At 45.6% G+C, this 14,773-nt stretch overlaps 1 long non-coding RNA gene across 3 annotated transcripts in view; it reads left to right on the top strand.

Annotated features, from left to right (window-relative positions):
• LOC147733540 (uncharacterized) overlaps window positions 1-14,478 on the top strand; it is a 154,094-nt gene extending 139,616 nt beyond the window's left edge. For all 3 annotated transcript variants that reach the window (XR_015308737.1, XR_015308736.1, XR_015308735.1), the window contains exon 5: window positions 14,303-14,478. This is a non-coding gene — a long non-coding RNA (uncharacterized LOC147733540). The remainder of the gene's footprint in view (window positions 1-14,302) is intronic.
• Window positions 14,479-14,773: the final 295 nt, after the last annotated feature.

Below are 14,773 nucleotides of genomic sequence, written 5' to 3'. Positions count from 1 at the left end.
GCATGCGCTGGATCAGGCCGAGACCTAAAAAAGGATGCCAAATCCTTCCTCATAGGTAAGTTCCTTGCTTACATTTTTTCCCTCACCCACCTCAGTGACCCTGATTTACTTCCGACTTCTGCCTCCCATCGGATTAGCTAGTCACCCCATCAAGGAGCCTGAGACCTTGTCTTGAGTATTTGTAAAAGTAAACTGAATATACTATCCCTTTTGTACCCAGCACCCGTCCCTTCCTAACCTATTGTATATCCTTGCAATTCCTAGCCTTTTGTACACTGTCATGAATCCTGTAAAGCGCTCTGATACCCTTATGAGTCAAGTTCGCGCTCAATACAACACAAAAATAAATAAATAAACGGAGCTTTCCTACCAAAACTATTCCAGAGATAGTTTCCCTAGCACTCATTTTTCATTTAAGGTGTGTTCATTACATTTTATATTCAGGTACCTGTAGGCTATAAAGCCAACAAATAGTTACATAATATTTTGTTCTCTTTAATTATCTGTCTGCCACCCCTCCACACACTCACTGACCCTGCCCCCATCGTATTCACAACCAAATTTCCTATATTTTTTTAAGCACTTTCAAAGTCTTCTTGTCTAAGTTTTTACCAATGAGGAGGAGCTACCTTACTGAAAGTACAAGCTGAAATGTCAATAGAACCAAAGCCCATGACAAAAATGTGCCTTTGAAACATTTGTTCTGTCTTTCTCATTCTGAGCTTTGCATCTAGTGTAATTTCTGCTTGTCTTATAACCAGGGAAGCACTGCTCATAAACACGCTGAATTGACTCTAGAAACAAAGCCCAGAATAATATAATGATGTTGCTAGGTTAGCAGAATTAGCCAATAACTGAATTTATGAGGCTTTCTCTCTCGCTTTACCAGGGATCCCAGAATAAGGCCCAGAATAAGACCAGCAGGCCTAAAGGAAGTGTCAGTCAGGTTGCAGGTGGCCCATGGGCCACACTTTAAGTGCCACTGCCCTAGAAGAATGTGACAGTGGTCAAATAAATTATATAGCAAAGTTATATGTATTTATCTGCAAGAAAAGTCAAGTAATCCAGCATGATGGTGCATATTCTCGGACAGGAGGGTGTTCATCAATTTGAGCTAGAAGCACCACTTTTGTTGAAACCTGGAAATTTGGCAGAAAATAATGCTTTCAGTTCAATAAATCCATAATTATACTGTAAGTTCCACAGCCATAGAACTGCTTAATTCTACTCGCCCTGATCATTGTTTTATCTACAGTCTGTTAATGAAAGGTAAATAGAACCTAGACATTCTAATTCCAATCATTACAAGATGAAAATAACTATTTCAATAATCTCTCCCTTCTATTCTTATTCAGTGTTCTAGCAACGCAGACTGATTTTTGATTTATTAATTTATTGTATAGTTAGTTAAAACCATAAAATTTTTACATAAGACAACATCCTTCACTTGAAAATGTAAAAGAAATTTAACAACAGAGTGCTTTTTTCCTAAAATTCTACATTTTTCTATTTATAAATATGTTATTTTCAAAGCAAACAGCCAAATAGCATAGTATGGTGTTTTACTAAATTTTTTCCAATAAATATTTACCTGTTTGAAAAAAGACATATTTTTCTAGTTAAGTTCCCCAAAACACACACGAAAATCAAAAAAACCATAATGGACAATACGTAAATATGATACTGTTTTGCCACCTCGTGGTTCTGATCTTGTAGTTTATAATGTCTCCAGAATAACACAAGGTAACCTCAGAATGGGAGGTGCCGACCTTATGACAGTGTCCAACAGTACCAGGAATGACTGCAATTTTTAATAATGGTGAGCTGGGCTGCAGTGTATCTTTCCTTTGATCCCTAGACCCACCAATCATTGTGAGATGTCCTTCTGGCAGTCGATATTGCGTGGCTGTTTGGTGGAGACAGGGCTTGGCCTGGGCACTTTAAAGACTAGCGCTTAGTCCAGAGTGGTCTCAGTTCAGTGCCAGCCCACATAAGCACCTCCATGTCAGCATCTGGATTGCTCGCCATGGATTCTCCACCCAGTAGAGTGTCACATGAGTGCAGGGTGAGTAGTGTGCAGGGTGTGGTACACGGTGAACAGCGCAAGTGCATTGTGAGTGCAGAGTGAGCTGTGTGCTCATGTGACCGCACGGTAAGTGGTGGGAGAACGGTGTGAGTTTGTGTTGTGGGGGGTCATCTAGCACAACCTCCTTGTGTTTGCTCTGATTAACTGTTTTCTGATGTCACGGTTGTTGCTCTTGTCGTATTGGCGAGGTAGCATTCTGGTCATCTTGAGATCTTCCAGCGAATAAGACACACAATTGGTGGTTTTCAGTTGGATCTCAAAAGTGGAGCTTTAACCTTATGACAGGGGATGTGACTGTGACTGTCGCTGCAGTTACTGGCCTTCTTTTTATTCGGTGCTTCACTTTGGTCGCTTTTTTGGGGGTGGTGTGAGGTGAGCATGCTAGGAGACGAAGCTGCAGCCTGGTTGCGCATCCCATCTCTCCGTCGGGTGCTAAGAGCCACCCTGCGGTGCTTTGGGAGGCTTGCCTCTTGTATTGAAAACCAGGTTCGCATCTGAGCTGGAGTTTGTTGACAATTTCAGGGTGCTTTTTGTAGCTATCTGAACTTAGGGGGACTTTCTCTCAATACTAACTTGAGTAAAACAACCATAATATCTACCAACTTGCAACTGAGACACATGTGTCAACTTGAACCTAAGAAGTCTTGATATTTTCAATCTAGAGTTCAAAAAGTTCAGAACAACAAAGATGCAATACATGCCTACTCAGGGACAGCTCTATTGCTTTTAATGTACCTTCCTGTCAGCCTGCGACATGCTGAAACACAGTTGATTTTCAAAAAACAAACCTGAAACCCACATTTTCAAACTATAGTTCAACTAACCACTCCTTCTAGTCAGTTCATCTATTCTTCCAGGCTGACAGACGTCTTCACCCTACTTTCTTTGACTTTCTCCAAACTCCTGCCCTACACTGTCATATCTCCTTTTTAGCAGTATTCTTCACCCCTGTTTTACTAGCCCCCTCCTGTACATCTTTCGTGACGCTCGCTCCTACAGCTTCACCCCATCCATACCTCTTTATCCTCCTGTTCGCACCCTTTTCTACCCACTTCCATCTTTTACCATACCGTTTTTATACTCTTTTCCCCTGCTTTATGTTTGCTGTTTCTTTTTCTGCTATCACAACGCGACTTAATTTGTCACTTCAGTTTGTGAAACCATAGTTGCAATTTTGTTCCTTTTACAGAAGTTCTGCATTTGTTATTGATATGCACACCGTCCTGATACCCTCAGGTGTGTACACTTTTTAAAATATCTCCTTCTCCCAAAGGTCATGTGGCTGGCTACAAGAAAAATAATTTGAACCATGATTATTTTCTATTAGCATTTGACAATTTGGTTTCTAATAAGGTGTGGCAACAATACAAACTGGGAGAAAACATCTCTTAAAGCATCCTCGTTTCCTGCCTAAATTTGCCCTACTAACTTTTATTGTCTGCCGACTCTCAATTCGATGCACATTCCTTTTTCTGCTGCTTAGCGCTCGAGTCTTTTTGCTCATTCTTAGACTAGGTTTGGTGCCAATGCGTATTGCGTGGTATTGTATTGGTGTTTGTATAGTGCTTCCATGCAGCACTTCTGGGGATCGACGAGATTGATGGCGGTGTTGCTGGCGGCCCGTCCAGCTGCTCTCCAGAGATGCGACCTCGCCGGCGGTGAGTGCTGATCCCCCGGGGGGGCTGAGTGGGTGCCGCTACTTCGGATTTCTCGGCGGTGCTGTAGTGGCTGTGCCGAGTGATTTCGGTGATTGTGCGACCTGCGGGGGAACTTGCAGTGGATTCCCCATGAGAGACGTCTCTGAGGGACCTAGATGAGCCACCTGTAGTGGAGGGGACAATTCCGCCTTAATCTTCATGCCGAGCGTCTTGCCTGACTTTAAAATAGTGGCTCCGCTGAGCTGGTAGGTAATTACTCGGCTCTCCTTGGATCCTGTACCCGCTGATGCCTATGGCGCTCATCATGTGGGGACACTGCAAATGACGGCCTGAAACATAGCATCCATATCGTGGCCCCGCAACCTAACTTCTGTGAGCACATCCTTGCGATCAACTAGCAATGTGCTGCTTTGACAAAATGGCGCCCCTTGAGATCCTTACAGAACGTGTGGCACGGTCCTGCCTATTCAAGTCATGAACAACTCGCTCCACACAAAGTTTGTGCTGCCACTTACCTACTGCTCCGCACTACTCCTATGTGTTGATCTTCCCAGCTGCAGAGGCGCATTTCTTGCGACCCATGACAGACTGAGGCCGCAGTATGCTGCATGGTTGATGAGCCTGCAGATGTGACGGCCCAGTGTACTTACTCCGACACCAGGACCTAGCCACCCTGAGTAAGCATCTGGTAGCCAGCCCTCCTAGACCTAACTGCAGCCATTCAGATCACCTCTCTGCCGTTGCAATGGGGGTCCGCCCATCTGCCACCAAAGACAGCGAACAGAACAACCAATAAAGTTTCAGATTTCTTTACGCTGGCAGACAAACGCCCCTCGTTGAACCCAGCAGAAACGGCGGACAACGTGGCCCTGACCAAAAGTGATCTCCTAAGCATGTTTAGAGACTTTAAGACAGAACTGCGGAAAGACCTCAGCCAAGACATGAAGGCACCAATGGAGCAACTCCGATCTGACCTTACGGATAGATTGTCGTCTTTAATAAGATATAGACTCAGTGGGCACAAGAGTGCTCAACCTGGAGAAGCAGACCCAGAACTGTGATATGCGTACCACTGGCCTGGTCGACAACGTCCGGACCCTCCAAGAACAACTCCACCACACGCAACTCAAAGCAGAGGACCTTGAGAACAGAGCCCGATGGGAAAACCTCCGAATACGAGATCTGGAAGAGGGAGCGGAAGGCCCTGACCTGGACGCCTTCCTTGAGGAGTTCTTCGCGAACATCCTGAGTCCTCAAACTTTCAAAATCAAACTGGATCGTGTCCACTGGATGGGTGGACCGATGATGGGCGAAAGGAGACGTCCGCGTGATGTACAGATCCCCATACTGACAGCGGAGTCCGAGCACTATGTCTGACGCCCGTTGGAGCTGCTCTGTTCAGCTATTGTTGAGATCGACCTTGGTTCATCCCCTGACCGTCACCTACCCAGATGGATTTTTTTTTCTCCCCATCTGCCTGTCTTGCCCACCCCCCCCCATCGTATTTCTGTGACTGCTTTTTCCTTGTCTCCTATCTATCTGTTCCTTTTCAGCATACTTTCGTTCTTTGTCTACTTACTTGCTCCTATCCCCTCCCACCTGAATCTTTCCCCTTGCCTGCCTCACCGCCTAGCCCCCTGTCCTTTTGTGCTCTTTGACTAAGCACTCCTTCTCCCCTTTTTGGGGAAAGATCCAAGATTTATACGCTGGAGTGTCAGCATACCCGCTGAGAGAGTCCACAGCGCCAAGGGAGCCACTCACAATTGAGGTATTTTATGGCACTCCTTGCAAAAACACTCCCTTTCCATTTTTTGGGGAAGGTTCCAGTAAATAGGCCTTGGAGTCTCAGAGACCCCTCTGAGAGAGTCCACTGCGCTTAGGGAGCCTCTCGCAACTGAGATGGGGAAATGATACCACTCCCCCTGGGTTCACAGCTTACTGGATTTTGGGCGCAGCTTTCACTTGCCTACCGGTTTGTGTCCTAGTCACCCCCCCCCCCTCTTGCCTTGCCGTGTCTCTAATCCTCCCCTCCTCTTTCCCTCCTCCACTCTCTGTCTACTTGCCCTGCTCCTACCCCCCCCCATTCCCCGGAATATCTCCCCTTGCCTGCCTTCACCACCTAGCACCCTGTGCTTTTGTGCCCTCTGACTATGCACTCCTTCTCCCCTTTTGGGGGAAAGATCCAAGTTATATATGTTGGAGTCTCATAATACCCACTGAGAAAGTCCACAGCGCCAAAGGAGACGCTCACAATTGAGGTATGTTATGGCACCCCTTGCCAAAGCACTCCCTCTCCCCTTTTTGGGGAAGGATCCAGTAAATAGGCTTTAGAGTCTCAGAGACCCCTCTGAGAGAGTCCACTGTGCTTAGGGAGCCTCTCGCAACAGGGATGGGGAAATGATACCACTCCCCCTGTGATCACAGCTTCTGGACTTTGGGCGCTGCTTTGACTGGCCTCCCGGTTTGTGTCCCTGTCACCCTCCCCCTCCTCTTGCCATGCTGTGTCTCTAACCCTCCCCTCCTATTTCCCTCCTCCACTCTCTGTCTACTTCCCCTGATCTTACCCACCCACTCCCCGGAATATCTCCCCTTGCCAGCTTTTTTCCCTACCTATATGCTCCTTTTTGTTTGTCTCAACCTTACTGGTAACTAAAATTGCCAGGCTCTAATAACTGTGTAACCTTTGTAAAGTTGTAACCTGCAATTTATTGTCTGATACCCATGTAAAGCACTCTGATACCTACGGGTCTAGCCAACACTATATAAAACCTTTTAAATAAATAAATACATTAAATAAATAAATACATGTTTGGCCACTGTGGGACAAGGTAGGCGAGGTGAGTACGGTTTGACGGCGTGGTGAAACCATGGTGTGTGTAAGTTGCAGCACATAAACATGGGTGTTGCTCAGAGTGGATGAAGTCACACATTCGGGTACTTACTAACTTAAGGGGTGAAGATCTTTAGGGTCAATGGGTGTCAGTAGGATCACAAGGATGTATGAAGTCCACACATAGGGATGAGAAACACAATCCAGTGGAGGCACTGTGAAGCTAGCAAGGAGTGTCACACAGAGTCCATCCAGGAACGACAGAGGCTTATCCTTGCGGATTCCCTTCATACCCGGTCACTGTGATTGATGCCCTTTTCTCGTCGGATCTCCTCTTCGTTTCTTTCTGTGCTGTCCAAGCCCGGCATCTTTTTGCTTATTTTTTTCCCCCGATTTTTTTATGCCCCTTTGCACTTGTACACACATGTTGTGAAAGACTTTGATGGCATACCAGAACATAAAGTGAAAATATGAACAGGGGCCCTTAAAATGAATAGGAAAACAGGCTTCTGAAACGTCTACATATTTCCCAGTTCTAGAGCAAGTTTACTTTGTGCGTTTTGCCCTCTGGGTGTTGTAAATGCCCTCTTGATTCTGTTCACATTAATGACCACCAAACCTGTGACGACCCTGGTTTCCATGTAGCTTAACACCACCCACAGTTTCTTGGTTGGTGTGGGGGCATTTAAAAGACCATCTGGCATCACTTGGAGCAATGGTGTAGCCACAGTTTCTTGGTTGGGATGGGGGCATTTAAAAGACCATGTGGCATCACTTGGAGCAATGGTGTGTCGGCACAGGGGATTCGCAATGAAATGCTACCTTGTGCACATGGGGGTTTCCACTGGGAAGGCGCAGTGTAAAGCTTCTTGAAGTTTGCAGAGCTGGGGACTAGTGAAGGTGCATAGAAATATGAGTTGTTTATGAAAAGACAGTGTGCGATCACCTGGGTGCACTGGGTGTGCGGATTGGAAAGACACTGTGTAATTATTTGAGGTACACATGGTGGGTGAATTGGGAAGGACTAGTTACCACCTCATGTACCCAGCATACATGGTGTGCATATTGAAAAGGCACAGTGTAATGTCGACTGATACTCACAAGCTGGGTGTATTCTAACCACCAGAATAAGACTGCCTTTGTACATGGACAGGGACAACGATGTATTGCTAGTAAGGTCATTTTCTAGGGCTAAATGTATCCGTGTGCTTGATTGTATGCTGTGCCAGCAAGTGCTGATTTTATGAGGGGAGAGATTGTCAGACCAGAGTCATTGGTGCTGTTTAATGAAAGGATTTTAAAAGAGGTCGACCTTGAACACTTTGTTGTCTCTTCTTACGAATGTCAGGCATTCTGTAAGGTGCAAAAAACATACTAAAATCATATTCACGTGACAGGTCACATGTGAACATGACTTTGAAACATCAGACATTTCTGCGCCTTTTTGAATGTTTCATAGATGGGATTTGTCACAATTGCTTGTGCAATATAGTTCTGTACTTTGGGTGCACCCCAGAAAAAAACTTTGTTGGTATTCCCTCTTTTCTGAAAGCGGACATTTTTACTAGAAAGGTATTAGAAGACTAAAGGGAGCAAAGGCCTCCTAAAAGGACTAATGTTTGAGACAATAAATGTGGTGCCTCGCCCCCTATGTAGTACTTTATGAACCATACTGGCCAACTTGATAAACTCCGGGTTTCAGCAGGAAGTCATTTAATGGTGATCAGAAATTGTGTGATGTTCTTAAAACATCTGGCTCCTTTTTGAGGTGGCATAAAGGGCCACCTTACGAAGAGCAAGGTGGATCTCGTCTACTCCTATGAGTAACAAGTTGCTATAAGAGTCCTTGATACGACTAGGAATCGTATCACTGTGTTTAAAATAATCTTCTGTGATACAGGATTTTGTTGGTACTGTATGCCTTTAGCTAAAGAATTAATGTGAGCATGTAGGTTCAGATTTTAGTGACGCGGAAAGCCAAAAGATTTGGAGCATTTAGTAATGGATGGCTTGTAATAAAAAAAAGTTGAAAGAATGGCCGTAAATAGACTGGCGCAGCTCAGTAGACATTGACCTTTCAGTGGGTTCAATTTAATGATAATAGAAACGTTTTTTTAAACCATATAGGGAAGTTGTAGCATGAGGGTACTTTGTGTACATGGGGGTGTGCTGGAAAGGAAAATAGCAATAGTACCTGCTGCAAAAAAGGCATGGGTGTTAGGGAGTTTTAGTGTGACGCTTTCTGCGTACGTTTTAGGAAAGCACTATGAAATAGGGTCTACTTCACACATGAAGTTTGTTTTGAGAAAACACTTTAATAATGTAGATTTCCAATAATGTGCCTATTGGGAAATTACAAGGTAATATTTTCAGTGGTCTACACAGGGTGTGTGTCCTGGGAAAGCACAGTGGACTACTGCCTACTATAAATAGGATGGTTATGTTTGGACAGTGTGGAGTAAATGTTGTCATGAGTCTGCATTGGGTGTACATACAGGGAAGCAAATGATGATATTAAATGGTTTATAAGAGAAGGAACCCCCTCCCCCATACGACCGGACCATAACACCACCCAAAAGAGTTACCAACTGGACACAAGTAAGCTTAGTTTGTGGATCATTTTATTTCAACATTAATATTACAAACTTTGAGCAGATGTGTTAAATTCAACACAGCACAAGAAAAAAGGTGCATGAAAATAATAAGAATCATTTGTAAACCAATCATATACAGACGTGTCAAAATTATGAGCAAAACAAACCATCAACTCAATAATTCATGTTATGTTATGTTATGTTATGTTATGTTATGTGCCAGTTGAAGCTCAATATCCAGACACCCCCTTTTTTTCCAAGATGTCGCCTTGCAATCCTGTCACCATTGGACCACACAATGATCAACCACCTGCATCCGCGAGGGGGGGGCCATGCCCCTGTACCCTTGTCTACTCAATGGGCACTGCCCCTCAAACACCAAGCTCCCCAAAGGCTGCGGTAAAGGTGGGCAGGAGCAGGGCACCCCATGCCGACCCCCAAGATCTAACTGTGCACTATAGCCCACAAGCTGGTGTACATCCTCATGCCCCAGGACTGCCTAACCTTACCCCTTGCTACTGTCCTAAGGGGGAGTTGGGGGGCTGCTTCTGAAGGACCCCCGCCCTTGCTAACTAGAGGGGGTGACTTAAGTATTCTAGACCCAATAAGCTTAACATTAGGGTCCGAAGGGAGGGAGAAGACGCTGTGCCGGTTTTTGCTCCTCCGTCAGGGTATCCAAGCGAGAAAAAGGCCAAGGGGCACGGGTCCTTGTACACCCACCCCTTGCCACCCCAATGGCGGCGCCCAGTGATGACGCGCTTCCGGCCGCCCACCAATTGTAGAGCGGGGTGCCGGAAGGCGTGGAACTTAGATCTGGTTTTGGCTGCCGGATGGCAGGAGTTCATGTCCTCGGGGGGCCCTTCCTAAGGCCGCGCCCATCCCCCATTCGGGGGGTGGATGCTCTGTCCAAATGGTCCATACGTAATTAAAAGCCACAGTGTGTTAGTGCCCATTTACACAGAGCATCAGTATAGGGATGGGGTGGGGTAATAGTGCCTTAGGTTTCCATTGGGTATGTTACTGGGGATGCCCAGTACTAAATAACGGGTGTGTGTACAGGGGGAACCGAGCAATATTGACTCATTTCCAGAGTGTGTGTATTTTGGGAAGGCACAGTGTAATATTGTCTGGGTTCTGCACATAGAGTGCGTAACGGGAATCAACAGATTAATATTGCCTAGTTTATGCTGTTTGCTATTGGAAGGCATAGTGTAAAGTCTTGAGTAAAACGGCCATGTGTATTTTGAAACGCCAATACCACACAGCCAGGTGTACAAATGAACGTATTCGTAAAGAGCACTGTAATATTGCCTGCGGAGAACATCAGTACTGGAAAGGGACTTTGTAATATTGTCTAATTGTGAAGACACAACATAATGCTGCCTGAGGTTTATACCAGGTGCAAGTTCTGGAAAGGCAGGGTATAATATCACTTGAATTATTTCGGGTTTGTCTATTTGGGAGACACACTATGATGTTGTCTTGCGTAAAAAAGCTGCGTGCAGTGTGACGGTATAATGTCACAATGTCTGGTCCAAAAAGTGTGATATGGTCTGGGGTCACCACCTAGTATATATCCTGAGAAGGCATAGTGTACAGCCTGAACCTTATCTACGTGGGCTGCTTGTATTAAGAAGGGACTGGGTCTTATTCTGCCTGGTAGAATTAAGTGCATATGTTATGGAGGCACAGTGTAATGTTGCTTGATTTGTAAGAGGCATGTAAATTTGGTAGGTGCAACGTAACATTACCTGATCTACACCAGGTTTCTGTGTTAGGACGGTCAGGTGTAATATCTCCTGGTGTGTATGTGGTGTGTGCATAAGACTGCCTGAGGCTCAAGCTATGTATGTTGAACATTTCATGCATGGTGTACTCATGCTGTGTGGATATCATTACCTAGTTAACTTATTGTTTGTGTATAACAATTCCTTTCGTCCATGTGGTATGATTATAATATTACCTGACGGTGTGTGAATACCATTGCCTAGTGTTGGGGTGGTGAACTTGGCCTGATGTGTATGCATTGTGTGTGGAACATTGTTTGGGAAACTTGTGATGTGTGGACAACATTGTTGCACATATAAAATCTGCATAACATTGCCTGGTGTACATCCAGTGCATATATAACAGTGCTTGGTTTAAAGATGGTGTGTGTTTACCATCGCCTGGTGTTTGTCTTGTATGAAGACCTGCCTAAGCCTAGTGCTCAGGCCGCGAGTGAATACCATTGCCTAGTGTAGACAAACTGGGTAGTGGACATTGTCTGGTATATACATGGTATGTGGATAACACTGCCTGGTGTTTACGTGATGGGTAAATAACATTGTCTAGTGTACACATTGTGCGTGGATATCATTCCCTGGTGTTCACACGTTGCGTGACTAAAGTTGCCTGGTGAACACTACACATGGTGTGTGGATAAAATCAGGCTGATGGCTGATGACGGGTGGGCTCCCCGGTATAGTATGGCAGATGGCCTTCCTATGGGAAGAGGCCACCACCGCCCTTTACAAATTAGCCTCTCCTCGGTTCTTGACAGAGACCATTGTTGCCCCCCTCATTATATTTAGCCCTGAGATGTGTTCAGACTGGAACGGGCTTAAGCTACCAGGGCTGACGGACAGGCCTGTAAGCCTGGCGGACACTGATGGCCAAATCTCACTCGCGACACACTGCTGCCCTCTTTGCATGTCAATGCCGCAGCCTCTCAAATATTCCACAAAATCCAGATTTTAATATTTTATTTTCATTCTTTGATGATTTTTTATTCTGTGGGCGGTGGGGGCAGCGTGTTCTCTCTCTTTTTTGTTGATGTTGACCCTTTGGCGAATTACTTAAAATGTGGCTGCTTTTCACAGCTGTTAGTGAGGAGATCAGCTCATCCACACCCCTTTCTCTGGTGGACCTCAGCGAGATCAATGTGTCTACGACCAGAGTGGGGCACATTCACTTGATGAAAGGGTAGGTAACAACACACAATGCAAAACCACATCGGGCTTGTGGGTGTGGGAGTTTTAGCTAAAAAGATTAAGAATAGGAGGTAAAGAAATGGGGCACAGTGTACAATGAGGAATAAGGGAGTGTGCAGTGGGGTAGAGGAGTATTCTGGGGAGAAAGGACGTACAAGATGGGAGACAAGGGGTGCCTGGGAGGTAGACGATGTAAGAAGCAGAGGGTGAGAGATGGAGGGAGCGAAAAACAGTATGAGAGACACAAGGAGGAGGTTGAGATGCAAAGACGGTGGGAATTAGAGAACGAGAAAATTGTAGGAGAAGCAGGAACAAAGATAAAGTGTGCAGGGCACAGTGGGGCAAGTTGGGTCGCGCAGGACGCAAGAGCCAAAGAAAGTAAGAACAGAATGGTTTGAGAAGCGGAAAAGGAAATAAAGTATGAAGATCAGCGGGTTAAGAGCATGCCAAAGACAGTAGAACACGAACAGGAGTCACAGATAATCTGACAGAGCTGGAGAAATAGCGAGAGAAACAGAGTAACAGATGAGGAACATTATGAGTGTCAGTGCTAGACAACAAAATGCCAAAGGTAATGTCAGAATGCATGGGACAGTAGTGTGCAGGGTCGGACAGGCCTTTAGGCCAATCTGGTAGTGACAGAAGGGTTTTTATGACACATCAGTGTGTGGGGTGGCTTTTTAGCTGTTTTTGAGCCTTTTTGTGGTTTGCTGGACCGGTTTGCATTCCCTGTAGCACGGATAAATGCATGCAAGTACATGAAAAGACACGTATAGAGCATGTCTTTACCAGTTCTAAACTGACCCGATTTGTAAATATGGGACACCTTTTTTTTAGCAATATGATTCACTAATGGGGCCACCTTTATTTTGGTGCCCAGGCCTTTTTTCTGTCCCACTTCGAACCTGAGAGTATGCAAGACAATGTCTAAAGAATGGAACACAAAGTAGAATAGAAAATGGGTGAGAAGGTGAGAGGGACAGAGTGCAAAGTAATACGAGGTACAGAGTACGAGGGCGCACAGGGTGAGAGATATCGAGGGCTGGAAGGGTGCGGTCTGAAACTAAAAAGTCCTTCTAAATCGCACACCCTTTGTACTGGGAAAGTTAGCATCCAAATTGAATCATCACAGGCCCTTCCCTTCAGTAGCCCTGACGTGCTGCTAATCCCAGAGTACCACAGGCCTGCAGGGAAGAGACCTGATCCCTGATTGCTGCAGGACCCCGGATGTGAGGCTGATAAACATCTCAGAGGGGATTTGTAAGCGGTCAGGCCAGCCTCAAACTGAGCTGCCTATACGTCAAGGTCTGAGACCATAGTAATGACACAGTGGGCTTCCAAAGACCACACATACAGGGTTTGGCCCCAAAGTAAGGAATTAAGGCGTTGTTAATACATGTGTTTGAGCTCGACTTAGCACAAGTGCTTTAACATTGTCTTCTATCCGAACCCGCACGTGCTGCCAAGAATTCATTACCTTTGTATATAGGTACATGTGCAGTCTCTAGAATCACAAACATAAGATGATCTGCCATGGCGCTTGTGCCGGACCCGTTACTGGTGCAGCGAGTCAGTGAATGCGTGCATGTGCACACATGGTGGCACCAAGTCGACAGTTGTTTTCACAGATTTCCAGTGATGTCTTGATATGCATGGTTTGAAATCCGGACAATAACAAGTTGTGCGTCCTTGCACTGGTGGAGAGCCTGGCACCAGTGGAATATCTGAATGTTTTATCGTTATGTGTATGCGGTGGCACCAGGGCAATAGCTCAAACATGTATTGGCATGTTCATGACCTGTAAGCAGGACAGTAACTGGGTGATCTGTCTTTGCACTGGACTAGGCCTGACATTTGTGAACTATCTCAATGTTCTGTTATTAAACACCTGTGCTGACACCAGAGCAATAATGACTCCTTCCTCAGTCTTTGCAAGTGCAGGGGCTGCTAACAGTGCGGTTCCAAGGTGGCTGGTCATTGCACGGGGCACGGCTTGGTCGCCAATGCCATAGACAGGGCTGACCAAAGTCAAATTACTTAATGATTGGCCAAAGAGCTCAGGCAGGCCCCCGGGTGTGTTTCAATGTTGATCTTGCATAGAGAGATGACAAGTATAACCAGAAGGCATGGACATATTCAAATCTTTTCTCTTTATTTCCTAGGTTTTACAAGGCTGAACTGTTGAAGATCTACAGGAGACCTGACTATTCGAAGCAACATCACCTCCTCTCCTTGTGCAGACAGAAGCGCCTCTGTGGGCCCCTCACAGGCCACTCACAGCTCTAGGCTTCGACGGGAAGATAAATTACAGTCTCGATATAGAAACTGGCGTAGAAGGAGGGCCTGTGTTCGGTGGGGCCTTGTCGTGCGCAGTACATAAGAGAACATAACGCCAATGACACATATTGTGCACCTCGCATTACTGTTCTATAGTATAGCGGTTCCTGAAAGTTCAAAAATCGAGCACCCCAGAAGCTGACCCTTTGATTTCCGAAGTAGGTCGTACCCTGCTATGACTAGTTGTTTAGCGGCTGAAAACTGCATTTTTATGGAACACGAGTGGGTTGGATTTAAGAGGGGGAGGGGGTGTTCCTTTAAGTCCACGTTTTAAACTGGCCTTACATTTCCCAGCA

Source organism: Lissotriton vulgaris, chromosome 2_1 (genome assembly GCF_964263255.1).
Source record: "Lissotriton vulgaris chromosome 2_1, aLisVul1.2, whole genome shotgun sequence".
Taxonomy (NCBI): Eukaryota; Metazoa; Chordata; class Amphibia; order Caudata; family Salamandridae; genus Lissotriton; species Lissotriton vulgaris.
The sequence above is the reverse complement of the archived record's forward strand: the minus strand, read 5'-3'. Positions and strand labels throughout refer to the sequence as shown.